Genomic DNA, 10254 nt, shown 5'->3' on the forward strand with positions numbered 1-10254 from the left:
CTGTCAATTACGGAACAATTGATGTCATCCAGTAACTGGCAGCTTCTCAGCTAAATCACTGCTCAGAGTCAGGGCTGCTGAAACATCGTATGCTTTGAGGAAGTCACTGATGCTGGTTCAGGAAGGGTTAACACATCCCAATGTGCCTGGCTTAGCTCATCCAGCAGAGAGAGGAGGGGGTGTTGGGGGTGGGGTATGTGTCACATTCAGACACGTATCTATAGCAAAACAGTCGAGAAACAGTTTTAAACCACACTGTTCCCTGTTCTGGTTTGCATACTAATATCTTTGGGATTACTTTCCCAGCTCTGGCAATCAGTCACCTGTAACTGGGGATGAAAGCAGGCAACAGCCCCAAGGACTGAGTAGCATGCCCCCTGCTTTTATGGAGCTGCCTTGAAGCTCCTTGAACTAGTTTGGGGACTGATGATGGGGCAGTCCTGTAGGAACATCTGAGAACTGCCCAGGGTACCTGTCAACACCTCTTCTACTCCAAATAATGTATACAAAAGACACCCAGATTCAAAAAATTAAACATAGAATTGCCATATGATCTAGCAATCCCGCATCTGTGTATATACCCCAAAGAATGAAAGCAGGGAATTTGTACCCCTATGTTAATAACACCGTTATTCACAATAGCCCAAAGGTGGAAACAACCCAAATATCTATTGATAGATGAATGGATAAGCCAAATGTGGTCTATGCCTCCAGTGAACTATTATTCAGCCTTAAAGAGGGATGGAGTTCTGACTTGTGCTGCAACATGGATGAAAGCGGTATGCTAAGTGAAAGAAGTCAGACATAAAAAGACAAGCACAGTGTGATTCCACTTCTCTGAGGTCCCGGGAAAAGTCAAATTCGCGGACACAGAGAGTGGGATGGTGGTTGTCAGGGGCTGGGGGGAGGGGAAAATGGGGAGTTCGTGTTTAATGGGACAGAGTTTTAGGGAGGGAAGGTGAAAAAGTCCTGGAGATGGATGGTGGTGCCAGTCGCACAACCATGTGAATATACTTAATGCCACTGAACTCTACACTCCAAAATGGTTTAAATGGTCAATTTTATGTTTTACGTATTTTACCACAAATTTAAAAAGAGAGAAACGCAGTATAACACAACCCAGAAATACTTTCAAATTCATCAGTAGAAGTCAACTTATCATTCGCAGAACTAAGATATATAGACGCTCTGACAAAAGCTAAGTGGAGAGAGACCCGGAGAATTTCCCGAATAAAGAAGCAACTATCTGTCATGTGTGGCTTTGGTTGGCTTGTAGAAATAAAGTCACAGGATTCAAAGCACTCCACTGTAATCAAGAGGACCCATGCCTGATCTGCATTGGTAATAACCACAAACCACCGGTTATTTTTCTAACCCCAGTTGGAATAACTTCCTTATACCTGGCCAGGTCTCTCTGTTGGTTTGAAATGATGTGTCCTCTGCAGTATGTTTTTCTTATCAGTTTGAACATCTTGGGGATGTGCGCTTTTCCCAGGTATTGGTGTCACCCCCACTATTTCTGTTAGGAATGTACGTTATAGCCTCAGCCATGATCATAACCGTGGTTAAGACCATGGACTCGAGGGTCTTAACTGTCCGGGCACAGATCCTGGTTCTGCCAGTTACTGGCTTTATGACCTTGGGCAAGTCACTTCTCTGTGCCTCTGTTTCTTTATCTGTGATACGGGGATAATAATAGCATGTGAGTCATTGGATGATTGTGACATTTAAACTCTTGAATACATCAGTGCATCTCAGTTCCCAAATGCCAGTGATATAGAAGAGGTCTAAGATCATTTATCTTTAGAAGTGCACCCATTACTACTATTTCAGGAGAGGGAGAGGCAGGGAGTGGGAGATGAGGAAAGGTGGCTTTGAACCAAACGTAAGCATCACACATTCTCCTCTGGTACCAATTACTGTGATAAATTGAAGGTGACAAGTTATTTTATGACATAAATGCAAATCAGTATCCACTTCCCTGTTATTTTCCAATGCCCTGGCACTTTAATGGTCCCCATAAGTTTGCTCCACTTGCCGCAAGTATCGGTATGTTCACAGTCAGCCAGAGAATTTATTTTTAGGTGGGGAGTGCAATGAGCTGAGCCCACCGGCTGACTTAGAAAAATGATCACATTCCCATCCACAAATTATTCACAAAGCTAGTTAGCATTTGAGCTTTTGTTGGTGAAATAACACAATAAATAGAGATTTGTCAACGGGGCTCATTTCCACCTGCCAGACTTGACTCTAAATATTAGGCACTCATGCATCTGTGGGTGCGTGTGTGTTTACGCGTGTTTATTAGAAAAACAAAAACCTGCCTCAGAATGTAACATTCCCCACAAATGCCAAGGCGCTGAGATGGGCTGCTCCTAAGACCCAATGCCAGGGAGAAAAGAGGAGGACTTCCTGTCCGGGGGGCCAGCACTTCTCGGTGCCTGAAACTCTATTCTGGGGATTTCAGCATGAAAGGTGACAAGAAGGAGAGAACCACTATTTGTTTGCTTTTCACCATTGAAGCTGGTTTCACTTCCTGTCCTGCCAGTTCCACTGGCCTGTCATCCCTTCTCTCTTGATGTTGATGGGGGGGAGGGGGGCAGAAAAAACAAAAAGTAAAGGAAAAAAAAAAACACAGAGAGAGAGAGAGAAAAGAAAACCTAGGAGATAGGCAGCCTTGTCACTACCAACAGGACTGTACCACCCCACCTACTGCCCTCAAGCATGTTGGCGTTCACAGACAGTGGAGGCTCTTAAATACTGCTTAATTAATTTAAAATACAACTTCAGAGAGACAGTCCCTAAGTGTTAAAAGTGCTTTTATAAGGGCATAAAGATAATCACAGAATTAAGTCATTAAGAGTCATAATAAGGAAACTGGCGTACAAAACGAAAGGCGATCTCCAATGTCACCCGACTGCTGGAGAGCTTGTGGCTGCATTCGTTCATTGACCGGTTAACCAGATATTTATTGAGCCCCTACTACCCCACTCTGGCCAGTAAGCCATCAGAATGTCCCACATTCTGAAGATTGGTAGCTTTTTCTTTTTCTTAAAGATTTCATTTCTTTGAGAGAGATAGAGAGAGAGAGAGAGAGCAGGAGCGGAGGGGAGGGGCAGAGAGAGAGGGAGAAGCAGGCTCCCCGCGGAGCAGGGAGCCCGATGCAGGACTCGATCCCAGGACCCTGGGATCATCACCTGAGCTGAAGGCAGATGCTTAATGACTGAGCCACCCAGGTGCCCCGGTAGCTTTTTCTTTTTTAATTTTTCTGCTTCATCCCGAGAATTGCTGCTTGACTGTGAATGAGTTTGTGTGTGTGTGTGTGTGTGTGTGTGTGTGTGAAGCAATCAGCATGCAAGAGCAGGGCAGGCTGAGGGAAGCGGGCAATGAGACATATTTTTCATGCATGCCACAGAGAAAGGAGTCTTTGTATCAACACCTTTCCTTAAGTGCACTGCATTAGGCATTCCATTCCGTCTGACAAGTTGCCACTCGGAGACACAGCCTTACCCTTCTCCCATCCTCTAATCTGAAATCCAACATTGCTTCATATCAAATGTTTAATTTCCCATTGTTTGAAAGAAAATGGTATGTAAAGCATGCGTTGCCATGGATGCAAAAGCCGAGGATGCATAGAGAGGTTCCCGAAGCCTGTAACTTTGCATCTGCCCAGGTAACAAGGTGCTGAATAAGTCAGAGGTACAACTGACCCTCCCAAACACACTTCCAATGGAAAGTTCTTCACCTGTGGCCGTGCACTGGTATATTCACCCGCATCAAACTCTTCGTTCTGCCTAAAGAGGATGTGCCTGTTCTGTGGTCAAGAAAGGCATTGTCTTCTCCATGGAATGCTTCCAGGGTTCAAGGCCTTGGCTGGAGGAAGCTTGTCTGAAAAAGTTGCAGAGCAATGCTGTTGTCATTCCCGAAGGATGAAAGCAAGGAAGTTTAGTCTGCACACACTTAAGGTTAGGTAGTAGCTACGAAAGCCCAATAGGCCTTCTGTTCCACTCCTAGGTACACATCCAATAGAAACGCATGCAGATCTTCACAAAAGACACGCACATTAGAATCTTGATAGCAGCACTAAACTCAATAGCCCCAAAAGGGAAACGGCCCACATGCCGAACATGACAATGGAAGGCCCATACACAGACTACCGAACAGCAATGCGCACAACAGGGATGAATCTCACGAAGGACAATGGGGGAGAGGGCCCAGGCCCAAGGAGGACCTGCTGCATGATTCTATTTATATACAACTTCAAAGTAGGCCAACAGATCTGTGGAGATAGCTGCCCTCAGGGGAGAAGGAAGGAGAGGGTACGGGGAGGGCTTTCTGGGGGGTGCCAGCAACATTCCATTTCTTGAGTAAGTGTAGGTTTTGTGCACTTTTTGTGTGTGTAATAGATTTCACAAAAAATAAAAAGTTAAGAAGAAAAAGAAACCCTTAATGTTGGCCCTGAGGCAAGCAAGGACAATTAGCTCTCTTGGCTCCAAGTGAATGTGCGGTTTCCTCAGGGCCACTTCAGGGGAGGCCACTTCAGGCTGAGAGGCAAATCAGGACAGTCAGTCAGCTCAGGGCGGGAGGGAGGCAAGGCTTTCGGCTCCCACCCGGAGGCTCAGGGGTCCTGACAGTGAGGCAGGCTAGATCACTGCCTCAGTTTCCCAAAAGTGCACATTCTTTTGGAAGATAAGAATTCAGTATGGCCAGTGGTTTTTCACTTTTTCTTCTGTTTAAAATCAATCATCAGAGGCATTTCCCGAGGCACACACACATGTTCACATCTTTGAAGTGGGCATGTGCCTCAGTGTTGATGACAGGGAAGCCTTGTGTCGGTGTAGTTGGGCCCATTTTTCCTGTTGCAGTGGTGCATCAAAGAACAGTGCGTCTTAGACTTCCCCCAGCAGAGAGGTGTTTTGCTTCTGCCCTCTGCTTCACTAGAAGCCAGCACTAGATCTCTCGCCCCCTTTCCTGGCCTGGTTTCAGGTTCAGAAGGGTCGCTGAGAAGCCCCTAAGGAGATATTTGGAAGGCAGGAGAGGAGAAGCTTTTTTTCTCCTGAGGTAGTTGCAAGCAGACGCATGGGTGGGCTGAGATCTGCGGTGGCTTCTGGGCAGACCTTTGAGGATCCCCTGCTCTGGGATAGCCAGACCAGACGGTCAGAGGCTGTGTAGGGGGGAAAAGTTTTGCTGGACCCTCTTAAGGTGCCTGGTCGGGTCTGAAAATTCAACTGACAGAGATTAACAGAAGAAAAGCATACAACTTTTATTGAATGTTTACATGTACCTTGACGCCTTCACAGAGAAGAAGGACTCCAAGAAGACAGTACATTTGTGAAGAACTGACAAGACAGAGGGGTCTGGGCTAGCGGAAGTACAAGGTAAAGAAGTTGCTAGAAGATGAGGGTAAGTTTAACAAGGTTTATCTGTGGAGATTTCTCAGCCCCCAGGTCCCCATCTCTGGGGATCAGAACATCTTCCTTCCTCCTGGTACAGGGACGGCACTTTGCACTCTGGAGTTCACAATCCATTTGAGGAAAGAAACGGGGGAGGTTGCGTGATATTCCTGCTTTGCTGTTTCTCAAATTCCTTCAGCTTAGTCTGCCAAGGTGCCATATCTGGGGGTAATGGGTCCTAATCCCATCAGCTGCTTCTCTGAACTTTGTTCTATCATCCCCTCTTGCCTCCTCTCAGTTTTATAAAACTTTAATTCCCTGGACCATAACCTTCAATCATGGAGGATATCGAGTGGCCTTTGTTTCCCCAACTGTTTACACTTTCTAGAATAATAGAAAGATACACACACACAAAGGATTCTACCATTCTGGGGCCTAATGTCTAGACTTTGAACGGTGCTGTGAAGCTTCTACTAATCTCTGGGGCTCCCCTGAGGAGCTGGCTTCCACAATTGAGCTGTAAAACCTCCATAGTCCCACCTCCGGCTCTTTCTGTGACCTCACTCACCTAACACCCATCATCCCTTGCTCTCTGAGCTCCAGCCAAACGGGATCATTTTTGGTTTTCAGTTCTTTGACATGCCTCATTCCGCACTGACCCTGGGGACACCACACTCTCCCTTCCCCTTATCTGGAGGCTCCTGGGGTCCCGCTGCCCTTCCCCTCAGCCACCTAACATTCACCCTTAAGGCATTAATTAGTCCCTTCCTCGGGGAGGCTTACAGTCTGGTGGGAGTCGGGCATTGCAAATAACAACCCGGAAGGAGGCAGTACTGGGTATCATTAGAACACGGAGCGGGAGGCCTAAAGTATTCTCAGAATCACAAAACACCTCTTGGTTTTTTTGTAAAAACCCAGTCCCAAATAGAGTATTCCCGTATCTCTGGTATCCAACACCCTCCCTGGGACATGGAGGACTAGTAAATATTTGTTGGTATTCAAACCCCCCCCCCTTCATGCGTAAATAATGTATTTCCCTCACAACATATGGGACTCCGTTTTATAGCAGGTGGGATTGACAGCAGAGCAGAAGAAATTCACATATTCATATACTGGGCACTTTCCGGTGCACTCTGCATGGTGCCAAGCACTTTGTCTACATTACCATCATTTAAGCTTTATGTGAACGCTAAGAGGTAGATGCTATTAACATCTCCACTTTACAAATGAGGGGAACTGAGGCTTACAGAGGCTAGGTAACTTGGCCAAGGTCGGAGAGCGGCCCCAACTCTCAATCCCTCATCCCCTATTTCACAAGTGAATGTTTATGATGTCATGTGTCCCTCACGTGGCTGGCAAAAATGTCTCAGAAACAGCAACAGTTAATTTCCATAATAATTGTGTGAGGTTGTTTTGAATGTGTCCTGATATTCTATTTTGTCACTTTAGCAATGACGGGCTTGCATTTCTACATCGCTTAGCTATGGTGGCTTAGTCTTGACCTCTCACCTCCCCCGGCTCTTTGAAATTGTTTCATTTCTCGCCCCTTCAAAGGGAGCCAGCCCTGCCTGGGTTAGGAGGCCACAACAATTTCCTTCCAAATCCCTCTTCTTTCAGGCTGCCTTGAGATTACCCGTTCTCTTGGAGGCTGCCCCACCCCCATTCCTCAGTAGCCTCCAGAGTGCATGGCCTGCCGCAGAAGCAGGTGGGGAATTAGCAACGTAGTGTCATGGCCAAGTGCATGTACAGGCTCTGGATTCGAAATATCAGTTCAAATCCTGGCTCCACCACTTAGCATGTGAACTTGTGTTAAATTACTCTCAGCCTCAGTTTCCTCCCCTGTAAAATGCAAATGAGAATAGTATCCACCTGATGAGGTTGTTGAGGGGAACTAAAGGTTGAAACAAAATGCTGAGGGAATCAAACAATGTACCAAAATGCGCTGTGCTTAGAGCAGTGCCTGCCGACAGCAAATGCGCTATATATGTAAGCATTTATCAGTGTCCATGTCTCATACCTGAGAACTTAAGACAGAACATCAGCAGCTTTATCCTGTGTTCCAGCTGCAACCCCAGACCTCGTCTCTGTTTTGTGTTGTTTTCCTTCTCCCAATGATCCAGAAGCTAATAACCTCTGGGCTGTTTTGCAGTAAATTCAAGGAAGCTTGGATCCCAGGACAAAGAATCCCTGTACCCCACTGCGTGAGCCCCTGCAACCCACCTTTTCTGGAAGGGTTTTCTTCCACACAGCAGTGCTAGCATCTTCTCTCACTTCTCACCAGTGCTCCCGTGGCAGAAAAATTCATTCTCCCCTCTAACTGAATCACAGCTTTAATAAAGCTATTGTATTTGACCACAGGCTTAGGAAACAGTAATATAACATAATAAGAAAAGATCATTAAAGTTCTATAAAGCGAGCTTTCAGCGCCTTCATTTCCAGTGTCCCTGAGCCTTAGATAAGGGATAAACATTTTTTAATCAAAATCTAAATAACAGTAAACCTCACTTTTCATTTCATTTCAAGTATTTTTTTCAGTTAAGTATGGGGTGTTTTCTAATTTCCTGTGTAGATCAGATGAACTATAAAAGTTGGTTGTTGATTTTTTTTTTTTTTTACGTTTTCGGGGCACTTTCCTGACAGCAATTTCAGCACATGTCTTTGGTAAGTTTGTCAGAGAAGTGAGCCAAGAATGATTAAAATTCTGGAGACTGATCTGTAAGAGAATAAGAACAAATCAGCACTAGGAGGAAAAACACTTATTGCAAGGATAACTGGGTACGTAGCTCAGAAAGACCGAGGAAAAGCAGACATTAATTATATGATGCAAAGGGTTACGGTTGCAGAATTTTTTATAAAGGAAAATAGATGCCACCCCATTTTTGCTTATGTGAAAGACAGTGGTTATGGGCACAAGCCCAGAAGTCCCAGGCAGAGACTCAAGTCTTGTCTCTGCCATTTGCAGGCTGGGGGGCCTTGGACAAGGAACTCAACTTCTGTGAGCCTCAACTGTCTATATGCAAATAGCAGGAATAAAAGCCTAATCACTCATAAGACGATCATGAGAAGTCAAGATGGACAGTGCACAGTCCACCTTAACACAATGTCCAGCGCACCAGAAATCATGTTTTTCATTATCAATGTTTGTGTCAATAATTCTTCATTTCTCCCTCTTGTTCAATAGTACCGTATTTTGATGAAAAATTTCCAACAGAGTTGTTCAAATGGAATTTACTTGAGACATTTTTAAACAGTCTGGGTTAAAAACAAATACCGTATTATTTCATTCATATGCGGCATTTAAGAAACAAAATGAACAAACAAAGGAAAAAAGACACGAACAAACAAAGGAAAAAAGACACAAACAAACAAGTTGGACTCTTAAATACAGAGGACAAACTAGTGGTTGCCAGAGGGGAGGTGGGTAGGAGGGTGGGTGAAGTAGGTGAAGGGGATTGAGGGTACACTCATTGTGATCAGCACCGAGTAACGTATAGAATTGTTGAATCATTTAATTGTACACCTGAAACTAATACAACACTGTATATGAGTTATATTTCCATAAAAAAACAGTTTGAGTTAAAACATAAGAATCCTAAATCATGGGTAAGCCTGGGAGTAGACTAGCAAAAAGGGATTTGACACTTCATCAACATCATCATTTAAAAAAAAAAATCTTTCACTGTATTTTATGGAGTCCAAGATGAGTATTTTTCCATGTTTGGCACCTCTCAAATTGAGAAGTCTTACAATCCCGACCAGGTTTTCTTTCCTAGTGCTATATGGAATGAGAGTAGTGCATATTCCAACTGATGGCAACTAAGATTTGCTGAGATAGGGTTTTAAGCATTACACTTCCTGCTGTACGTTCTGAGTAAATGAGCCCAGTCTTGGCCCTAAATAATTTACAAGGTGAGATGGACAGTGTCTAAAGAGCACTGAAACAACTAAGTCAACATTACATGGAAACAGGGAGAATCTGCAGTTCTTTGTTAACAACAAAAAAAATTAAAATTCCATTTCACCATTTACTTATTGTGTAAATCTGATCAAGCTACTTAATTTCTATGAATCTTGATTTTCTCCTCTAGAAAAGGGGCCTAATAACATCTCTTGAAAGGTCATGGTGAGGGTTGAACATATGAAAATTGTGTTTTTCATGCCCCTTGGTATCCAACCTGATGTCTCTCTCCTCCCTGATGCCCCCACACAGAGCAGCCAGACCAGTGTAACCTCAAGACTTCTGTCCTGGACTCCATCTAGGACAACATCTACTGCCTCAGCTCTGGTTTCAGTTAACAACCCATAGTCCCCCACTCCTTTCCCTCTCTGTGGGTTTCTGCCCCACATCTCTGCCCTGTAGCTGCCTGGACTTACAACTTCTCATTCTCTTTGGCAACTCCCATGCTTGTTGCCAAATTGGATTTCCTAAGACCCTGCATGCTGCAGAATACATACCTCGTAAGCTCCATGAGGGTAGAGCCATGACTTTCTCATTCATCGCTGAGTCCGTGGTAGCAGTTACAGAAAGATGTGGAGGAGAGGCTCAGTAGCAGGTCCCACTGGGCTTAAGTCCAGTTGTCAACAAGGTTGCATTCCTTCCTGCAGGCTCTAGGGGAGAATTTGCTTCTCTGTCTTTGGCAGCTGCTGGAGGCTGCCCACATTCCTTGGTCTGTGGCCCCTTTTCTCCATCTTCAGAGCTAGAACCAGATTGAGTCCTTCTTGCAACGCATCACTCCAGTTACCTCCTCTGCCTCTCTCGTCCATTTTTAAGAACCTTGTGATTACATTAGACTCGGCTGGATAATCCAGGATTATCTTCCCATTATAAGGGCAGCTGATTGCCAACCTTAATTCCATCTGC

This window comes from Zalophus californianus, chromosome 11, assembly GCF_009762305.2.
Source record: "Zalophus californianus isolate mZalCal1 chromosome 11, mZalCal1.pri.v2, whole genome shotgun sequence".
NCBI lineage: Eukaryota > Metazoa > Chordata > Mammalia > Carnivora > Otariidae > Zalophus > Zalophus californianus.